At 46.1% G+C, this 22200-nt stretch overlaps 1 protein-coding gene across 2 annotated transcripts in view; it reads right to left on the bottom strand.

The window, feature by feature from the left end:
* Positions 1–2132, bottom strand: part of FAM53A (family with sequence similarity 53 member A) — a 70765-nt gene extending 68633 nt beyond the window's left edge. The window contains exon 1 of one of the 2 annotated variants that reach the window (XM_050973591.1): positions 1799–2132. The gene's annotated coding sequence lies outside the window, so the exon portion shown is untranslated. Of the gene's footprint in view, positions 1–1382; positions 1506–1798 lie in introns of those variants that run through there. The other variant, XM_030239050.2, reaches the window with a different exon arrangement.
* Between the last annotated feature and the right edge of the window lie 20068 nt (positions 2133–22200).

Here is a 22200-nt window from a genome sequence, read left to right as displayed (position 1 = left end):
AACTGTTTCTCAGGAGCTAATTTTAAGGTAAGCATAGCAAATCAGAAAATGGATTTGACCACCTGGCTCAACCCATTCCCAGGCAGAGGACTTGGTGAAAGCCAGGGACAGAATCACCCAGTCCCTCTCAATCCCAAGGCTGGAGTGCTGCTCCAAAACTTCTGAATGCTGGCATGGGGACGTCCTTCCCTAATGGGGAAAAGGCCTGAACTTTTCCATCCCACCCCCAGGAGTTCAGATCCCTGAACACCGATCCTGAGAAGCCTCCACAGCGGGTACCTGCTCCATCTCACAGGACCTAAAGCAACCTCCTGAAACAGCACCCAGAATTTCAACCACACATTTCTATCCGGCCTTCCAGCAGGCCAGAAGACATTGATAAGCCAAATAACCAGAACAAAGCCATGTTACTGCCCTTAGAAAAGCTGGGATAACACAAAGAGCCCATTCACTCACCCACTGAGCCCAACTGGTCCTTACACTTCGGGGCCATAAACTAGAAATCAACTTTCCTATTGCTGTGGGGAGGGGAAGGAAGAAAATAGCCACTGTTTCCACCCTGGAATCGTTATGGAAGGCAGCTATCGTGGAAAAACAGGCACCTCCACAGAGGTAACTCTATCCTTGAGGCAGACGGGGGGGAATCGCCTCAAAATCGCCGGGGTACGTGCCTGCAGACATGTGTTTCCAGGGCAGCGGCACAAAGGAATGTCCGAGCCCCGCCGCGGCCGGGCACCTTCCCTTCCCCGCACGGCCGGGCCGGGCCAGGCCCCGGGAGACACGGCAGCGCCGCACAGCCGGCCCGGATCGCGGCCAGCAGCGCCCGGGAACGCCGAGAACTTCACTGGGGGTTCCGGGCTCGCTGCCTCCCGGCGGGGCGGCCGCTCCAGCTCCCAGCGGGCGCACAGCGGCAGCCCCGGCGGTGCGGGGAGAGCGCGGCCCGGGCCGAGCACGGACAATGACAGCAAAGCGCACGATATCCGCACCGCTTTACCTATCTGCCGAGGTAACCGGAGGGATGAGCAGCCTGCAGCCCTGCGGCAGCAGGAGGTGCCGCTGCGGGGAAGCGCAGCCTCGGGGTGACACCCCCGCCCCGCAGGGTCCCCCGGGCCGCGCTCGCCGCCCCGCCCGCCCGGAGCTGCGCGGCGCGCACGGCTTCCTGGGCTCCGCGTATGGCCGGGCCGCCTCCCCTCTGCCCCGCACTGCCTGCGGGCCGACAGCGGGGCTGCTGCCTGTCCGGCTGCTGCCTGCAAGACTGTTATAACCTGTCCGGCTGTTGCCTACACGGCTGTTACCCGCACAACTGTTATTACCTGCCGGCCGCGCTCGTTACCCCCCTCCCCCCGCTCCGCTCTGCCCCCCACCCCGGCAGCCGCCGGTACCTGAGCGGCCGCGCCGCCACCCCCGTGCGTATGGACCGGGCTGCTCAATGGCAACCGAACAAAACACCGACGGCCACACCCCCTCCACCGCCCGCCCGCGCCCATTGGCCGCAACGCCCGCCCGCCGAACCTTGACCCGCTCTGCCATTGACCGGCGGTGCGGCCGGGCCCCGCCCACAAAGGGGCGGGGGGCGGGCGCTGCCCCGGTCGCGGCAGGGACGCGCAGCTGTGGTGCCGGGTGGGGTGGGGGACGTGCGTTGGACTACAGCCCCCAGGAGGCCTCGCGGCGGCGCACCGCTGTCACTGGCTAGCGCGCCTGCGGAGGGGCGAGGGGCGCACGGAGGGAAGACGCGCTTCGCGCGTGGGTGTGATGACGTCATCGCGAGCCCGGATAGAGCCGCAAGGGGGATGCGCACCCTCCTCCTTTTCCTTTTCCTCATCTTCCTTCTCGGTTTCTTCCTCTTCTTCCTCCTTTTTCTCTTCCGCCTTCTCTTCCTCCTTTTCCTCCTTCTCTTCCTCCTGGCTCTTGGCACCCTTTCCGCCCGTGCTCACTTTGCTCCTGGCCCATCTGTGGGCTCTGGTGCATTGGAAGTTGCAGCTCCTCTGCTTCCACCGATCCTTGTCCTTATCCTTGGATACGGCTCTATCCTTATCATCAGTTTTTTGTTCGCAGAATTCCCCGTTGAAAACAACGCATCCCGTGAAGCATTTCCCTGTTCATCCTATTCAAATTTAGATTTTTTTTTTCTTTTTTTAATAAGAGTGAAGTCACGACAATGTGTTTGCCTGTCACAAGCAGGCCGAGGTGCGGCAGGACCCCCGGTGACCCCGGCCCGAGCCGCTCCCGCTGTCCCCGTTCCTGTCCCCGTTCCGTGCCTGGGGCCGGCGCTGCCGGCGCTGTGTCCGTGTGCCTACACTGCCCTCTGCTTGCCCGCTCCCTGCTCCCGCCCTCACCGCCGGGAATCCTGCCCCAGAGCGGGGGGCTGAAGGCCGCCCCAGACAGAGCGGGGGGGCTGAAGGCCGCCCCAGAGCGGGGGGTGAATGCCGCCCCAGACAGAGCGGGGGGCTGAAGGCCGCCCCAGAGCGGGGGGTGAATGCTGCCCCAGAGCGGGGGGCTGAAGGCCGCCCCGCCTCTGCCGCTCGCCCCACAGAACCGCTCCGATGGGAGCTTCTCCGTGAGTCAGCCGGAGCGAGGAAGTGGGATGTGTTTGGACAACAATTACACCGTGCACTTGTCGGGGCAGAGGCTGCTTTATGTGGGTGCATAATCCTTAACGTCATGAGAAACCAAACCCTGATTTACTGCTGCCCACAGGCCCGACATTACCGCGGTGCAGGTATTCCTTATTCACGGTAACTGTTATCTAGCTCTTCTTGTGCCTGTGACAACCATCTGTTGTTTCAGCCTTCTGCAACCTGTTCTCCTGTGCTTGCACGTGGAGTTGTGTTTCACTCACCTTTCCTTCGACCCACGAGCTTTTCAGCTGAATTTACCTTATTTCCCTGGGAGATTTTGCTGAATTACAGGACAGTGCTGCAAGAGATATCCAAGTTAATGTCGCAATGAAGGGTGCAAACCAAAATTGTCTTTCTGGGAAATGCTTACTTTGGCTAGCTTACTTTCAAGTTTGAACTCTAAGAGACCAATAAATTAAACTAAATTTTGTTTTAAACAACATTACCAGATTTTACTGCTGGTCTTCATCACTCTCCTCCCATCTTTTGCACTCTTTACAACCCCACAGTATTTTTTCACATAGTTTTCCAAGATTCCTTCCCCTGATTATACAATGAATATTTAAATCAGTGTTCTAGTTCTCTGTAAGATCAACACATACCTCTCTTCAGAAAGATCTTGCAAGTGCTTACAGGTACACAGAAGAAAGTACACAGCTTTCTCCCATTGCTCAGTCCTGGCTCTTGAAATGCTTTGTGATTGTGCCCATTTTTCTCCTGGCCCAGTTGTGGATTCTGGTGCATGGGAAATTGTAGCTCATCTGCTTCCATGATCCTGTTCGTATCCTTGGCAGGGATTTGGCTCCATTCTGTAATCAGTTTTTGTTCACAGAATTCCCCATTGAAAACAAGTTATCCCTGAAGCATTTAGTTGCTAAATCCTTATCCAAATCTAGAATTAACAATTTTTTGTTTGTTTTAAAAAAAAGTAATGATATAATTTGTCTTTCACAGCCATTATAACAGTTCCACTGGAACAGAGCATCTCAGGTGTGAGATTTTGAGGTAAAACTGGATTTCCTTTACCTATGACTTTAACTATTTCCATAGTTTGCAAACATTTGTGTTTCCATGATAGTTTCCTCCAGACTCCTATTCTACTTCTGTTTGAAGCAGGGTAAAACCAGAGTGAACTCTGTGGATCTGAAATTGAAGTTTCTTGATTGCAACTGTTCAGTCACAGTCGTGGCTGCAGCATGGGGGAGGCAGGTGAAAGGGGCACAGCTGCACTTCCCCAGAAGCCAGGGCTGCTGCTCTCAGCTTCCTCAGGCTGGCTATTCCCATCTGGGGCAAAACTTTGCAGGAATTAAACTATCTTATGTGTGAGATCAATCCCTGAACTTTATCTTCTTCTGTAATGCTGCCCTGTAATTTCTCCCCTGATTTATCACTTTCCATTCTCTTCTCCAACTTTATCTGCTTTTTTCCCAATGTGACAATGGCTCTATCCTGGCTTGTTTTGGGATGGAACTGCTTTTACCTCTCTGTAGTCCAAAACCACATGGGAAGATGAGTCTTTAACTAGAGCTGTTACAGAGGTGGTACCTCCTATGATCTTAAAACTTATTAGATGGGGAAACCAGGTACAATGGTCAACAAAAACTACAAGATGGGGTGGGAGAGAGGAGTGAGTGATCATGTCTGAGACAGGGCAGGTGGTAGCTCTAATCAATGTCACTCATTATTCCACCAGAGCCTTCTTTCATTTTATACCCAAGAGTAAAGCCCTGGCAGGGATCCAGTTTATAATTCAGATCTTGGTAAACACAGACCTAAATTTCCCCCATGACAAGGTTTGATAGTAATTGTCTAGCACTTTAAATATCTAATTACAAACATGCTACCACATGGTAAAGTGGTCCGTGTCTGTTCACTCAACTGTGTGTCTTCAGGAAGGGCCATCTGTTTCCAGCAAAACAGTGAGACACGAATGTAGGCAGGTTTCTAAATTAAAAATTAAAAAAAGTAGAGAGGGGGAAGAAAACAAACTCAAGAGAGACAAAAAGCTGTCTCTGCAATAAAGCACAAGCTGAAATAGGTGCAATCAGAGTGAACCTCAGGAGGCAGTTTTCACCTAGGGAACCAATGGATGGCATGGCTTCTCTAGGATGTTCTTCTGAGCATTATTTTACGCACTTAAACTGATGCATTAAGAATATGGAAGTCTTCACTACAGGATGAGTTTGGTCCATCTTGACCCCCATGTTCTATAAAGAAATAGCAGCTCCTCTAACCTCCTGTCTCCACATCCTGGTCATGGATCCAGGTATTCAAGAAAGGGAATGTGTTCCCCTCCTTAGAGCATGGCAGATAGACATGAGTGACACTTTGGCAAAAACAACAGACAGACCTGAATGCTCTGGGTGTGTGTCACAAGGAAGCTGCTGCCTATCTAGGCAAATTACCACCTAAAATCAGGAAGGGAAGCAGAGGAGACTGTGCAACTCAGTTCTTTTTTTCATACAGTTATTATTTTCATACTGTTTGTAGACAAGGAGCCCAGCAGCTATTTGATGTAAGGTCATGAAGTGCAAAAATAGTTAAGACACTCTGTAATGTGCACAAGTGCTTATAAAGGTCAGATGAGCATTTCCAACACTGGTTCAAACTGATTGCAAAGGGTTTGCTGTGGACACTGATTAGGTCAACATTAGTATGCCAAAACTTAGTGTATTTACTGCATACAGTGTTCTTTTAACAGTGAATTACAGAAGCAAGATGAGCAGGTTGGAATAGCAAGTCTCAGGTAAATTTCCCCCAAATCATGCTATTTCTCTTCTTGCAGCAATCACTGTTGGCCATTCATCTGCTTCCCCATCAAATATATATAGTGGCAAAGGGGCCTCTGTTTTAAAAGACACATTTATGAAGGCTTGTCAGAAAGAGTCCAGATCCAATAAAATCCTTCACTGATCCTGTTTCCTTCAGGGTCACCTTGCACTCCCCCTGAGGAGCCAGAGGGCAATGTGGATTCCATTTCTCAGCCCAGGGAGTCCCCCCACAGGGGGTTAAGGAAGGCACTGGATGACTCTGGAGTCTGACACAGAGCAGGTACAGGAGACACTGCCTGGCCATTGAGTTCACTGTGATGTTCTTCCTGTTTTGAGGGGATGTTTGAGCATGGCTGAGCCCCATCAAAGCTGCTTTTCACACTTCTCCATTCTCTCTGTTGAGTGGTTTCACAGATTCTGGGCACAAGAGGAAGTTCTGCCACTACTTATATGTATCAGTTGGTGGGTTTAATGGAGACCTTGCTCAGACTGCTCAAACAGATGAAGTTATTGTATAAGGTACTTTTCCTTAATTACATTCACAAACTTGCTATAAATTCGATAAAGCAAAAAGAATGCTAAATAAATAAACTGGAACTGAGAAGTAGAGGAGTGTTCAGCATCAAAATCTGAAACAAGCAGAGAGCTGACATCCAGGGATATTAGAGTTAGGGGTCTCTCACATACCACCACGACCTGGCTAGATATTATGTTCCTTGTGAACTCTTAGAAGGATTTTGAAAATGTTGAGTTAATCATGACCAGATCAGTTTTTATTAGATTTCATGGATGGGTGACTCCACCCCGTGCCCCTGAGTGCTTTTCCTACACCTAGCCTTTCACCTCCATTACCTGTTATTCCAGCTACACACTTGCCTGTTTCTTAAAATGAGCCAACTGGCCAGGATATATTTCCTTTTTCAGGGTATGAGTTAGCCACCAGCTTTCAAAAAGGGCCAAGCAAGCTCCATGTGCTGAGCTAATACAGCATTGTTCAGCTTTTCACTGCAGTCTCTGAGGAACAGCCCCACTCCTGAGAACTCTGAACCACTAGAAGTTCAGCCAAAGCATCTTCTGCCTCCTCAAGTTTCTAGTCCCTCCTACAGAATTTCCAAGTGCCTTGTTCTTTTTGCTGTGTACAGCACTTTCCAACACTTGTCTGCTTTTCCAAATGGCTCGTTCATCTCTTGACTGAGCTTTTTCTCAGCCCAGAACTTTTCCCCAGTTTGTGTCTCCTTGCAAAAGCCAGGGGCAGCACAGGTGCATCAGGTACCTGCATCCTGCTGCTGGAGTTCTCAGGTTTGCATGTTTTCCTCCAGGACAGAGCTCCTGCAAACTCCTCTAGTGATTTCCAATACAAGGCATAGGGGAGGCATATAACTAACAAAGAAATTTGGTTAATCAGCCCTGTTACTTAAAGCCCACTCTGCACAAGATACCACACTTGTTATGGTTCACAATCCTTAATATAGAATTTCTGTATAAGCCATTTCATCTGCTTCTCATTTTTTATGAGTTGAGGTTGGGGTTTTTTTGTTTGGTTTGGGCTGGTTTTGGTTGGTCTTACTTAATTTTGGGCTTTTTTGGGTTTTTTTTTTGTTGTTCTCGGGTTTTTTTGTGTGTTTTTTTCTGTTTTGTTGTTGGGCAGTTTTTTGTTTGTTTTGTTTAATTTTGGTTTTTGTTACAAGGATATGGTAGTTAGCACTGTTCTGGTACTTTTCTGCTTTTACTTACCCAGGAACCTGAGAGAGCAATTAGCAAATTAATTTTCCTGTGGAAACACACTGGATAAATATTTTGTTGCTGTTAGAATTGTTTATACCTGCATGGGTATTACTTTCTTTTATTCTGCCTCAAGCTTGGCTGTCAATGGTAGAAGATGTGCAGTGGGCAGTGTCACAGTGTCAGGCCTTAAAATCTTTTACCATTTCTCAGGAAACAAAGATCTTTCAAATGTGAAACTTTACTGGAGAACAAAGTGATTGCAAGCCAATAATATCTGTATGTCACTTCATCTCATTCCTAAACTGACTATGGTTAGATAAAGCAGGGACTAGTTTAATCCTCAAATCAAGACAGGAGTATAGGGATGAATTTTCCTTGTGTTTCAGCCAAGCAGATATGTAGCCAAGATTTTAACCATGAATTCTTCTCATAGATTTGTCCATACTAATCATGGGGGATATTCAAGTATTGAAGGGTTTTCTCTTACATCTTATATTTCTGGATAATTTCCCATGCAGAAAGCAGTTCAAACACCACGTTTCTACTCATGCTCCCAGACCTGCCTGCTTGCTCCAGCCGAAATCCCAGCCTGTGAGAAATTCTGTCCCTGACATGTGAGAGATCAAGCCCACTATGACTCAAACAGAACTTTTCATTTTCTCTGTTTTCCCCTCAACCAACACAATCTCATCCCACCCAGACCCACTCCCTGCTGCTGCAGTGGCTGTCTGGCCATGTCCTTTAGCCACACGAGCCTCCTCCTCCTCCTCACTCTGGTGGCTCTGTTTTTGTACTCAGTTTTAGTTGTATCAACCACAAACTCCCCATCTTTTCATTGAAAGCCCTTCACAGCCTGTTGTGACTCTATGTTTCACTAAAGCAAAAGCTGATCTGCCTCTCGAGCCCCCAGACACTGAACTGCACCAGTGTGACCTCTGCTTTCCTCAGGCCTTTCCATTTAACAAAGGTACTCATATATTAAGCCCAAAGGTTTCAATTAAACTAAAGCACTTTCATTCTCAGGAGAGTAACCTGTGTTTCACAAGCAGAAAACAAGAATGATCACCATGACCTGAGGCTTTTTTATGATGACCTGACTGATTCAGGAGGTCAGCCAGTCAGCTGGCTGTAGAGGAAAGGGATAAAAAAAGACAAATGAATCTTCATGTCCCTCCTTTCCTGACTGGGAGGGAAATGTCTTCCTGACCCCCAATCAGCCCTGTGCAAGAGAGCAAGAGACATCCATCAGTCCTGTAGCAAGAGGGGTTTCCTCATCACCTCCAAGCACCCACATAAACTGTTCTGTGTTTTGAACTATGGGACATCTAGGAGGTTCCTGAAGAAGGGAGGAGATAATACTGGAACTAGTACATTTTAAAATCTGTTTTAATGAAACTTGGTGTCTTTTGAATGTGTTTCAAGGCTGATCTACTAAGATGTAAGTCCTGGCTGAAACTTTTTCTGCACTTTGGGTAGGAGAAAGCCTCACAAATTTGGTTTTCTTTTCTGTGTTCTCTGTTGTCTGAGACCACAGGAGCTGATTAAGAGGCCTTGTCTTCAGCAGAAATACTTGTGGGGTGTTTTCTATTCAGTTGAGTATTTCCATTAATTTTGTGCTATCTCCAGAAGGTCTCTAAACCTTTACCAAATTCAGTTGAAGTTGCACAACTGGTTTTAAATCTGTTACATCATGTGCAGATATGCACAGACAGGCACAGATGACATGCCACAGTGGCTGTGTGTTATCACAGAAGCACAGAATGGCTTGGCTTGGAAGGGACCCCTAAAGGCCATCTAGTTCAACCCCCCTGCAATGATCAGGGACATCTTCAACTTGCTTAGATTGCACAGAGCTCCAGCCCACCTGGCCTTGAATGTGTCCTGGGATGGGGCATCCCCCTCTGGGTAGCTTGTGCCAGTGTTCCATCAGCCCCATCATAAAAAATTTCTTCCTTATATCTAGTATAATTCTACTTGTGGAAATCCAGGGAACCAGGAATATTTCTCTGTGTGCTCTGGGGTGCCCTGACCCCCAAGGGAGCACTGACTTTGACCCTCATTCATAGAGAAAGTTTCCCAGACTTCAAGATGGACTGGAATCCACAAAAGTGTGAAATAGATTCTAGAGAGCAGTGTAGGTGTATCACTTGGGGAGAAATTTAGAGTTTGGGATTTTTAGTATGCTGTGGATGGAAGCAAGATGAAGGGCACAGGTTGTCACCCTGGGTTTCTCCTTCATGCTTCTTGTTCCTTCTTCTTCTTGGGTTTGGATGGCATTTGGTAATTGGACAGAACAGTCCCCATTGCAGGCTCTTTGGGATCAGTTATTGGGTTAAAAGGGAAAATAATCCAGGTGTCAGTTCTTAATTAGATAGTTTATTCTTAAAAGACCTTGTAACCAGAGATAGTTAGCCATTTTGTGTCTTCTAGTGAAAAGCTGCTGAACTCATGTTTGTGAGACTGTTTTACTGATAAGAAATAATAAACACCTGAGTCTGAACATGAACAACTGTCTCAAGTGCCTTCAATCCAAACCCAGAGAAACCAAGGACTGGTACCCCCACATTTACTCTTTTTTCCTCCCTCATCTCTAATACTGTTGGTTAAAGGTAGAAGATTAAATTATTGTTGTTATTTGAATACTGAACAGGAGTTGTTACAAGTCCAACAAAGGCTGCCCACAAAGGCTTACTCCCAGAGGGAGGGAACTGAGCAGGAGGAGTGTGACACAGGTACTGAGCTCAGAAAGCAGCAGTGAAACCCTCCAGCTCCAAACCTGTTACCCACAGGGCGAGGCTCCATGGTTTCCTCTTGAAGCTAATGAAGCATCTCATGGCTTAGTTTAAATCAAAGGCAAGTGCAGTGCATTGCTGTGTAAGCAGCAATAATTATTTAAAATCACAAGAAAATGTCTGATTTCAATCTGCAATAGATGAACACAATGAGGACCACTAGAATTATAATAAAGATCAGCCATGGTACCTCTGTCTTCTTTTTAAACTACAAAAAGGCATCTCTTGGCTTCTGTGTTCCTCTTGGCAAGGATTATGCACTTATTCTGTGTTGGTGCACTGCCCAGCACAACAGGGACCTGCACCATCACAGGAGTTCCTAGGTACTTTGGGTAGATAAATAATAATGACAATCTGCAAACAAGAAATTGTTTTGAGGGTTCAGGGCAGTGGAGTGCTTTCTGTGAAAAAAATGGGATTTGTCCTCAGAAAAGTCACTTAAAATACTCTGCATACAGATCTGTAGATCCCAAATGCAGGGAGGCACTTTAAACAGCTAAAAGAATTCCTCTCTCCCCACCCCAAGAACTATAATCAAATATGTATTTTGAGGAAGAGGAATAATCTTTGAGTGTATTTTTTTCTGTTTCAGTTCTTTTTTAATGTTCTAAAGACAGAGGGTACTTATTTAAAATAAGTATCTCAAACTTTGTCATTAAAATAGCTGTTCTGATTTTTTTACATTTTTAAACTCATTATGTATGTCTGTATGCTGAGGCATTCTGTGAAAAAAATTAAAGGCAAGCTTCATGAGAGCAATGTATTTTTTTCCTGGTTACCAACCTTGTACAAATTAAAAGCACATTAGCCACTTTGAAAATAAATCCAACTGCAGTTCAACCTCTTTGGAGTTTCAGTTTGAAGATAGCAGTGACATTCCACTGACTAAGCCACTTGAGTGAATTTCCTGATTTTGCTTAGTTGCTTAATTTCCTGTTGGGCTCACATTTTGCCTAATTCAAGACAAAAAGACCCCTTTAATGGGATAAATGATTGAAATTGCAGAGCTGGACATAGTAATTTGATTGCAGTTCACCATGTGCCTCTCTGAATAGAGGTAGAATTTCTGAGACATGCATATAAGTAACTTTAAAAATGTCTTTAATTCAGCATTTTCTCCCCTTATTGAATTACCCATTTATGTATCTGAATATCTGTTATCAAAGGTCTTCTCCTTGTGTGCAGGGTTTAATGTGTGTCCATGACAAGTTTCCCCCTGTTATGACATCACTCTTGAGGCTCTAAAACAGGACAAAATGTAAAACAATAGGAAGTGCTGTGGTCTGTTCTTCATAAAAGCTCTCTAGCAGTAATTAGGAGTACATTTAAAGCAGATCTCCTTCTCTGCCTCATTTTTGCAGTGATCAGCTTTAACTTTTAAATGCTCAGGACTGTGAATGGGGCTAAATAATGCTTTGGCCATAGCTTATAAATCATGGCTATATAATACAAAGAATTTAATTCTCTAACCTAATGGTTCCACACACCTTTCCTTTATGTATTTCCTACATGTTGTACAAACCTACTGGGCTATAAAAACATAAAGTAAAACTGCTGGCTTTTTTCCTTGCTTCCTTTCTCAGTGAAGAGCACTGCCAGTGTGGGTTTATGTATCAGTTATATCAGGGGAAGACTTTATGAATTTCAAAATGCACTTTGCAGCTTTCCCTCAACACCATCAGGCTGGGCTAAGGTGGATGGTATCTGGGAAGGCTTTCCAGGCAGCTCTCCTTGGGAACACAGTCTTTCCACAGCACTAGCCATGGTCCAGGAGCTCCCAGCTTGTCACCTGTGTGGGGCTGGAAGCTTCAGGGATTTCAACCCTTTATCGAGGCTAAACTAAAAAAATTGCAACACTCAATTACAAGGTCAGTTTCTGCAATATCTGTTCTTCAAGTATCTTTTAAGTCAAGAACTTGGTGGTGGATTGAGTACCAAGTTAATGGAGTTGAACTGAACTCTCATATTTGTTAAACTAAAATATAAGCTTGGCTTTGGATGCTTGAGCCTGATGATCCTGAAAGGGATGATTCTGCAATGTGAACCACATTTCCAGCAGCCTGATTTGCTTTAAAGGTGACAAACCCTTCAGGAAATGAAAATGCTGTGTCTTCTTTCCTGAATAATAATAATAATAATAATAATAATAATAATAATAATAATAATAATAATAATAATAATAATAATAATAATAATAATAATAATAATAATAATATAGTTCTTGTCTCTGTCTTCTTTATCAGATGGTCTGTTAGAGGCAGGGATCTTCTCACTATGTTAAACATCTGGTTAATGGCCTAGGACTTCATCACTGTTTACAGATATTTCCAACAGGAACTGAGATCAAAGATCAAGTTAATGGAAGAAAGAACAGTGAAAGATGAGAGCCAGTGCTCTTTTAGGAGGGACCAGATTCTGCCCTTGTAGAGCTTTGTCTGACAGGTATTTTTCCATCTCTGATGACTGTAAGCCAGATCCTGTGATCTTTATATTGACCAGCTTTGTGTTTAAAACTACATCAATAAGACTGCATTTAATTTGGGCACATTTTTAACACACTTTCACTTCTGAAAAATCCATTTTACCTAGCAAGAGCTATGTAATACTGCCTCTAAAAATACTGTGCCTGGGCACCCTTATGGTCATGAACCAAGGGTACTGGCATTTTTGTGGTTGTGGAATTGGTCTGAAGGTTGCATTACCTTTTGGGTTCTTGCAAATAGAAGAATGTAGGTTGAGACAGGAAAATAATTTCTCAGAAGAACCAACTACTCATGGATCCAGCAACCTCTTGAAACTTTACAAACTAGGTAGCTCTGAGAGTGGGCTTCATGTTTCCATTTATACAGGAGCGAATTTACCAACATATATATATAACAAAACATGACCAAGATACTATGACTGATTTGGGCGGTTTTGTTTTTATGTTATTTTATTTTTAAGCTTGGTGGGAGCAGACATGGTTTAAATTAAACCCAACACTTCCACATAATTGAAGAGGGATTTTCAGAAGATGCAGATGCTTTTCATGCCAAATGTTGTGCAGGGACAGAACGAGAACCAACCATTACAGTTAGTTTCTAAGCCCATGTTCTGTACTCAAGAAGCAGCAATGTGCCTCCTTAGCACAACAAATGTATGGGGGAAGGGTTTTATAGGGGGTTATGCATTTTTTTCAATGCTGTCAGAACCTGGAAGTTGCGAAATGCCTCGGATTTCTTTCACATGCGTTTGTCCAGGCTGGCAGCAAAGTCTGCAGGCTGGGACAGCAAAGGGCCCGGCAGCATCCGAGAGCTCGAAGTGCAAGTTACGGCAGACAAAGGCAGCGCCTGCTGCATTCCACCTGTTATCTCCAGGAGGCAGCAGCGCTGCCTTCCCCCTCCAGCTGCCGGCAAGCCCTGGCAGCGCCCAGATAACATTTGGTTCAAGATCTGCTCCTGCCAGGTTATCGATAGAGGGAGGAAAACGAATACCTGGAGGGAGCGAGGCGAGGGTTTCAGTTTGCTTAATTTATGGGCCAAGTCTCGCCTGGTACAATGGGAGTCCCGCTGTCAGTGCTTTCACTAGCTTTTACAGGATGTCATTCTGGGACATGAAAGGAGGTTTGAAGAACACTTTGCAGTGATGGCGGCTGACCTACTGCATTTCTGGTTACAATTAACAGCACATTCTCACCCACTCTCTCTGATTCTGCTTGTTCACAGGCCCGGGGGCAACCGGAATATCTTTCTTTTGTCCCACACTCCTTCATCACCATGGCAACAAATGGGCAAATATTATAGTGTTTTTTTTAATTTGCAAGTAGACTGGTGAGTTTTCGAGACCACACACACAGACACACAGTACGTGTAGCTCAAACTCGGGGATTAGCACATTAAAACCATGGGTTTAACCAGTAACTTGGGCTGTGGTCTGGCTCCCGGCCAATGCCCACTGGAAAACGTCCTCACAAAGTCACACAGCACAGTGGTGACAACACAAGAATGTGGGCCACGTACAGGCTGGCCTGTGGTTGTTGTCACCAGCAATTTCAGGGAGGCTGAGGTCCTGCCCAGGACCACCCTGAGCCCACCCTAATTGTGCCACTGGTGGAAACAAAGGCCAGCTCCTGTGCAGGGGTTTAAAGGCTGAACTTGCACCCCCAAGGGGACACTAGCCCAGAGCCCGTGGGGACACCGCAGTCACTAATCACTGTGGCCTGGGAATCAAAGCCACCATCTGCTTTAATAAGGGCTGTCCCCAAATGAAGGGGCAAAAGGGGTGACACCAAGAGTTCATCTCCACTGGGAATTGAGGGAGGGGATTCAGCTCTACCTCTGTGCCCACCCAAACCCCTGTGTCACCAGGAACCCCCCGGCAATGCTCTCCATGCAGCTGTTAATTACAGCGCTGGGGCACACGGGGAGTTCCAGTTTCTGCTTTGGAGTCTGGGAAGAGATCCTTGCCAGCTACAGCTGCTGGAAGGTGCCATGTCTTGGCATGGCCATTGGGCTGATGGATCATCCGACCCGAAGGAGCTGGAAGGTTCTCATCTGCAGCCTCTGGATGCAGAAGCACGCCAGAAGCGCTGAGTCTTTCCCTAACCCGCGGTTCCTTAAGCACCCTGCAACATCTGTATCGCTTGGGTATTTCATGGGAAAGTTTTCTTTTTGTTGGTTACGTGTTGCTGCTTGCACTTGTTTTTTTTTCCCCATGTATCTAGACCATCTATTCTTTTCAAGTGACAGATACTAAAAGTAGTAAGCTGTAAAAACATGTACCACCAGAGCCATAAAGAAAATCTCTTGGGAGATGGTAAAACAAACCCAGTCCCAAACACCCTCCCCTGGCCCACGTTGCCAAACCACCTCCTTTTCTACCGCCCTGCCAACAACTCAATTCTTCCACAATACCTACAGGGAGGGAGGTGGTAGCAGATTAAAAAGCCAGGTTCCTCCCTCGCTGAGGTTTCCCAGCACGTATGTCCGGCCTGGGGAATACGGGGGAAGGGCAGAGGAAAGGCTGGCTCTGCCCTGCCTAGGGCCGAGCAAGTTTTCAGCCGTATAAAATCTATGAAGTCCCGCTGGCGCTGGAGCCGGTGTTGAAAGATTTCAGCGAGGCCAGCACTTGACCTTTCGCAGACAATAGCCGCGGCCCTAATTGGCGAGGGCTCATTGTGCGGCCTCAGCTGCGCTGAACGGGCGCGTTTCATGCTCATTCCCCCGTGCGCCCAGGTCTGCGGCTGCGGGCGGGGAGCGGCCGAGCTTCGGGCATTCCTGATTGTTCTATAATGCCACCTGCTGACTCGAGGGCGGCGGCAGCCAGTGTATCAAAAGTCCTTTCACGGAGCCCTGCTTTTAACTTTCGTGCTATTTATATTAATGGGATCATTCAATGCGCTTCACTCATGTCCTGATTTAGAGTCCAAGGACAGCCCCGAGTTACAAATCCTGAGTGAGCACCGTAAGATATATTGGACACGAAGTATACTGGCTTTTTGTACTTCAGCTGGGCTGCGACTACGAAATATAATGAGGAGGTGATTGAAAAGGTCCTGAAACTCAAAATATTAACATGCCTGTTTATACCACACTATGCTTGTTCGTGACTGAAGCAAGAACAAGCATCTGTGTGCCAGCACTGTAAAGTGTCTTCACCAAGGTGGTAGGAGGGGGCAGACACCAGGGGCTGTTTTGTCTGGGAGGCACAGATCTTGCTGCAGCTACAGGAATCCACAGCAGTCCGTGAAAGGATACACAGATTAAGGAGGCTCCCATCCAGAAAAGGGCTCTGTACCATGTACTTTTGCAAAACCTGGGAAAGTGCAAACACAAACACAGTGGATGATACACTGCTAATTTAATCCTTTAGCAACTTGAAAAATCATGGCTCTTTTATCTGACAAAATTTGCACTTCCTGAACTCATCTGATTATGCCAGCAAGTCCTTGTTCTTCACTTCCCTGTCTAGAATCAAGATTTAGTTTTCACCTCCATCTCTGGGTGAATCCTTTTACTGAAGGATCACCTCCATTGTAGGGTGTATGTGCTCCCAGCACACTTCAGCTACTCCTGTGCTCTGCTTGACCCCTCACGTCCATTCTGGTTCTCTTTCCCTAAAGTCGGGCTCTCCTTTTGCTCCTGGCACCACCCTTATTTAGCAGCTCCATAAATAACTGTTCATCCAGGTCTCTACCAGCACCTGCAGCAAATCCTTGTGTGTTTCTCATGAGCTCCCAGCTAACACTCAGGGTACAATTTTCAGAGGGCTTCTGACAGGACCAGCTTGGTGCTGCTCTCCAGCACAGCAGAGACAGGCACTGCAAGGCTTTTGCACCACTCCCCTCCTTCTGGCACCTTTTTGGGGTCTAATTTTTTGTGCTGGCCTCCCACACACTTCATAAAAGACGCACATTCAGGCAGGCTTTGTGCCCGGAACTCAATTAAGCATCCAACTGTCCGATCTGTGTGGCCAAACCCTCGGCGTTCCCGGGGCTTCTCAGGTGCAGGTTCACACTGGTTCATCAGGTTTCCATAGGGGGGAGGAAATGTAATTTAGCTCTTTCAGTCTTAGTCATTGAAAATAAAAGGGGAGTAAGTGAAGCTTGTCTCTGGCTATAGGAATGGCAAACAAACCAGCAGCGATTCTTTATCTTAAAGCGAAATTTGCAAGTGAACAAGGCATTATAATTGATGCAGATTTAAAGATTTTAGGTGAGGCTATTCTGTGTTTCGTTTGAATGACAAACCTTATCTCACTTTTCCCATCCCCTCCCTTTTTCTTCCCTTGCACAGCAAAATGCTTAACAATAATTTCTTCAGGCCCAGTACTCAGAATTGCCATTTCCTACAACTTCATCAGTTTTTTGGAGCAGCTGGAGATGTTTAGCAAGCCTGAAAAAATCCCTCCATCAAACTTCTCTTTCATCACAGGCTGACCACAGAAATGTCACAATACCTGTGATGAGCAGTGTGCTCTGGGTCAGTCTGTACCACTAACAAAACATTACACATGATGAATTCAACCCAAAATCACATCACAGAAAATAACTATCATCTCTACTGAAGATAGATCAGGTGTGTTTAATCCCAGAACGAAATCAGCCTTAAGCTCTGGACTATTAACTGTGCACCCTGCTAAACTGGCAGTGCCTTTCATCATAAAGCTGTGCCCTGTGCCCTTCCCAGAGATTGCCTACCATGGCTTGGGGAATAGCAGGCATTCCTAAAAGGCAGCATGGATAGAACAGAGCCAGCTCTGGCTCCCTCCATACTCCTCCAGCACTGGCTGAGCAGGCTTTGCATCCTCAGGGATGTCTGGCCCCCTTCATGCTGCACACCAGGGCTCACCAAACACACACCTGCAGTTCCACACTGTGAAAAGCCATCTGGATGGGATGCACAGCACAGGCAGGGATTTTTGGACACTTTATGTCTTAGGCCTAAAGGCCACACATGGGCCCAGAGGAAACCACAGCACCACAGACCTGTACATGTCTGTGCCGTTTTTCTTTGGGGCTGAACATAGCTGTCACCATGGAAAGGAACATTTTCACCTCCTAGGACTTACCAGGGGGCAAAATCTGAATCTAAAACACTAAAAAACACAGTGTAAGACTTGGTCTCTTCTGTTGGTTGAGGCAGAGAGAACAAGGAGGTTAGAAGATGGATAAGAATGGCTGATAGCACAAAAGTATCAAAAAGTAAAAAAAAATTAAATTATAACACTGCTACTAAATGACAGAGAGCCATTAGCCTACTAATGCCTTGTGTGATTACTGGGTGAGGGATGTTCCTCATCCATCCAGAGATGGATTGGTCTGGAGATGGATTGTAACCTTTATCTCTGTCACACCAGTTCCTTTGCATACGCTTGGGCATTGCATTGTCTTTGCCCCTCAGCTGTAACCAGGCAAGAAAAAAGAAAGTGTGTAAAGGAGTAAAAGCTGCAAAACCACTCAGACTTCAATCAAAGCAGGACGTCACAGGAGCTCTGGTCCTCCCGTTTTGGTTTGCATTTTCCAACTACTGCAGAGGAAAATGGGATCTCATCTGACCAACACTGGCCACTGCACAGAGACACAGATGAGCCTTTGATGGATTTGCTCAGGTTTGGAAGACTTGCACAAAGAGGGAAACAACACAATGGAGAACAAATGGAAGCTTGGCAAATTGAGCTCTAGGGGTTTTTTCTTAAAACTAGGAATTGTTGAAGCTTCTCTGAAAATGCTGTGTTATAGATAATAAAAGGACAATTTCACTGACTGAGTGGGCCAGCCTTACTAGGTTATACACCTTTAGAGTAAGAACAGTAAGAAAGGCCCAAATCACAAGATTTAAAATAATCCATCTAGGAAAAGTCCTTGCTTTTGGTCAGTGCATTCAGTGAAAAACAATTCCTATTGCACAAGAGGAGGAGGAGGTGGAAGTGAAAAAGTCAATGAGGAAAGCATGTTTCCCATTTTTTAAAAAGCTGCCAGCCTCTGCAAGGATGCCCAAGAGCTGAATCCAGTTCCTCACTGTTTCTCCAGCTTGCAGTTTTCCAAATGACTGTCATCTTCCTCCTTGCTCTGCCCTCCATGGCTGTTGGAAGCCCATTCTGTCTCATTTTTCTACCCCCTTAAATGTCTCCTTTGCCCTCTCATTTACCCAGAAATATCATCAACAGGTCTTTTCTTGACTCCTCTCTACATCCTTAATATTGCTAAGTAAACCACATAAACCAAGAGCAGCATCCTCACTCAGAAGCTCTGAAACACCAGGCCTGGGAGTCTGAAGTGTTTTAGGACAGTTATACCACAGAAACAAAGAAAATAAATACCAGACTGTAAAGATTTTAAGTAATTCCAATGTAAAAATGAACATTTTTAAACTCTGGCACACTTCTGTACAGCTGTTTATTTTTAGCTGTTAAACTGTGATACAAAATGCAAAGATTAATTTGTTTTAATGGGCAGATCTCTTCTGAGTAAATCAGAAGTTTGTAGGTTTAATAAAAAGTCAGTTTTTAATTATATTTTCTATTTTCTTTGTTATATATTTATTATGTTTTCAATGCTTGAAATGAGATTGAGAGAGAACATGAGAAAAACCTGGTTTGGGTGTTTATCTGAAGAACCAAAATTATGAAAACACACTTTGAACTAACATTTGCAGAAGTTCTGCCCAATCTTTCAGCTGCTAAGATTATTCATGCAAATTAAAGCAATACTGATATTTTCATTCCAGTTTGAAAATAAAGGCTGGATGAGCAGGCCCATTAGAGACCAAAAATAGCTACCTACTGTTTGCAGCAAACACTAGATGGGATGTTTTTCTGAGAAAAGGGGAAGCAGCAGTACAGGACAGCCTGGTCTGGTTTAGAGCAATCTCAAGCCTTTGCACGCTGGTAATCTTCCCAACTACCCTCCAGATGTTAAGGCTGGCTGGCTGGAGGGAGGAAGGGAAGATATAGAGAAGAAAATGCACCAGATATCCAAGATTAGAAGTTATGCAGTCTCAGGCATTCATAAAAGATGGGAGCCTGCCAGCTCCTCCACATATGGGATGGAGATTGGAAAGGGGGAAAACAGCTGCTCTTGTCCTGTGCTGCCTCCCAGGCCATGGAATTTGTGCTTGTGGCCCAGCACAGCCAGAGATGGACAAAGACCCCAATGCAGAAACCCAGCTGGATGGTGGAGTTCAAGGACAATAGAGAGAAGACAATCTCATCCAGGAGAATCATCCCTGACCACCAGATTACATCTGACCCCTGCCAATGACAGCTGGGCTCCTCTTACACCACTGGGGTGATGTCAACCACCTTCTTGGGGAAGCACTGATATGTAAAACCCACGTTGTGGCTGTCACACTGCATTCCTTACAGCAAGAGTTTCCTGAACCCCCCTGTATGACTGATCAGGTTTTACACTTCCCCAGACATCTCCAGAAGGAACATGGGCTTTTGTCCTGCTGCAGTCCCATATCCCAGCTCATTTCACAGGCAGCTCAGGCTGTTACTGTCTGCAACCCCGGGATGCTGAAATCCTGCACCACACACTGCACTTTGATGTGGCATTGGCAAAGGGAGGATGCTCCCCTCCAGCCATGAGCAGAGTGAAACCCTGCAGTGAAATGCCGAGTCCAGGCAGGGGCAGGACAGATTCCATGGCTTTTGTGCTGCCTCCTCTTCACTTTTCCCTTCCTGTAGCAATTACTGCTCATCAGCACAGAGCAACAATTGCACAAGCAAACCCTCAGAACAAATGAAATCAGGGCTGAGGGCCAATCTTAGTCAGTGGAGTTCTGCCACTGACTTTAAATGGGATTGGGATTCAGCCCTGCAGCCTTTCCCTGCGTTTCCTCTTTTTCCCCATTCATGTGCTGCACATGTGTAGCTCTCTGGCAGCTCCTCTGGCTTTGTTTGGGATGAGGCACTCACAGGTACCAGCTCCATAAGTTGCACCCATAACCTTCTAGCATTCTCCACCCCCTCCCTGGCCCTGGCTTTCTGCTAAGAGTTGTTCCAGCCATTTCATGATGTCTTTTAAAAGGTAGGAGAATAAAGACAAAAATAGCTCTCAAACCATTCATACGGGTTTCTGCTGGGCTGTGAATAGCTTAAAGGTCTTCTCACCTCATCTCTTGTTTATCTCGTAGCCTCAGGCCTCATCTACATGAAAGAGTTGCACCCATTCAAGTAGATGTTAATTTAAACCAATTCATTAAACTAGTACAAACCCCGGAGCAGAGGGAGGGATGCTCCCGTGCTAAACCCAGAGCTCCTATCGGTTTGCTTTAATCTGGTGAGAAACTAAACCAAAGTAAGGAGCGCCCATGGACAGGTTTGCTCTGGTTTCACAGAGCACATGGAACAGAGCAATGCAAATCAGGCCAGGCAGTTCTCACTGGCAGAGCTCTGCTGCTCACTCCCTGCAGGGACAAGCTCAGACATTCAGCAGAGATTGGAACCACCAAAGAATCACCGTCATGAGCCTCCAACATGCAGCCAGGGCCATGAGCCTTGAGCTGGGCTGTGCTCTGGGGGTGCCACACCTCTCACCCAACCCACGGGCTCTGCTGCAGGTCTGGACTTTTTGGCTTGTGTCCCTGCAGGTGGTAATAAAGTCACTCTAGTGCTTTCATACCATGGTTAACAGGGGCTATGTAAGGAGCCAGGTAAAGTGTAGGTCACCTGAAAAAACTGCAATGTCAGCAGGAGACAAAAAATGAAAGAATTGCAAGGAGCACCACCCCAAAGTCACACAGAAAATCACTATTCAATGCAAACGAGCCCAAAAATAAAAGCGGGGAGGGATGGGACTGGAACATTTTTGTTTCATGGTTCTGCCCTCTTTTCAGTGAGTGGAAAGGACTAAATCACCTATTGTCAGTCTTGATGAGGACTACAAAGAGCATGGAACAGATTCCTCTCTTGTGTGCCTGGGGAAAGATGAGAGGCAGCAGATCCAATCTCCATCAGCAAAATTCCAATCAATATTAAGAAGTTACTTAATGATGAGAGCGGTTAAACCAGAGGAGGCCAGAGAGATGTTGGTATCTCCATCCATGGAGGTAATCAAAACTAAACCATACAAGACACCAAACAGCCTGATCTAATGTAGAAGCTATCTGTCTTCTCAGTAGGGTGAAGGTTTGATCTGGTGGCTTTAAGTCCCTTTCAATTTATTCTGATTTATTCAAGTAAAATACAGCAGAAATTTCTTTTCTGAAGCCAGCTTTCCTGATGTTCCCAAGTCACACAGCTGGTAAATTCACCTGGCTATTACCCAGTTTTTCACTCTTCCTGAAGACGGAAGGCAAAAAGAAAATATTAAGAGACCTGTGTGTCTGCAAAATGGTGCCAGTTGGTGCAGTACAATTCCATGGGGCAACACAGAAGATTTTGCATCAGGGAAGTCCAAGTGGGACACTGGAAGCCTACAGAAATTCTTAGCATCCACCTGCTTGCTGAGTGGGTCCTAGGCTTGGGAAGTCACTGGAAGTTTTGCTGGTGGTGATGATACAATTTGGCTTTCCCCTGCCTTGGTGAGCACTGGGAGTTGGGGTGTAGGGGGCTGCTAGCTGGTTCTGGCACTTCAAAGCCACACCTGGAGCACCACACCAAGGTACCTACACCTCTAGCAGCAGTCACAGCTCCTGAATTTCCATCAGTGTGAGTGCTCACAGCAGGAAGAGAGACAGAGTCACTGTTAATATGGGCAAAACCCCTTAGGCCATGTAGGGGCAGCATAAATAGAAGAAAATTCTCATTATCTTAGTGAAAAGAAAAGCAGAGGAATGATTTTCCAAGAGGTGTATAAATTTTACCAATACT

This window comes from Serinus canaria, chromosome 4, assembly GCF_022539315.1.
Source record: "Serinus canaria isolate serCan28SL12 chromosome 4, serCan2020, whole genome shotgun sequence".
Taxonomy (NCBI): domain Eukaryota; kingdom Metazoa; phylum Chordata; class Aves; order Passeriformes; family Fringillidae; genus Serinus; species Serinus canaria.
Note: the sequence above shows the minus strand (reverse complement) of the source record. Positions and strands in the feature narration are given on the sequence as shown.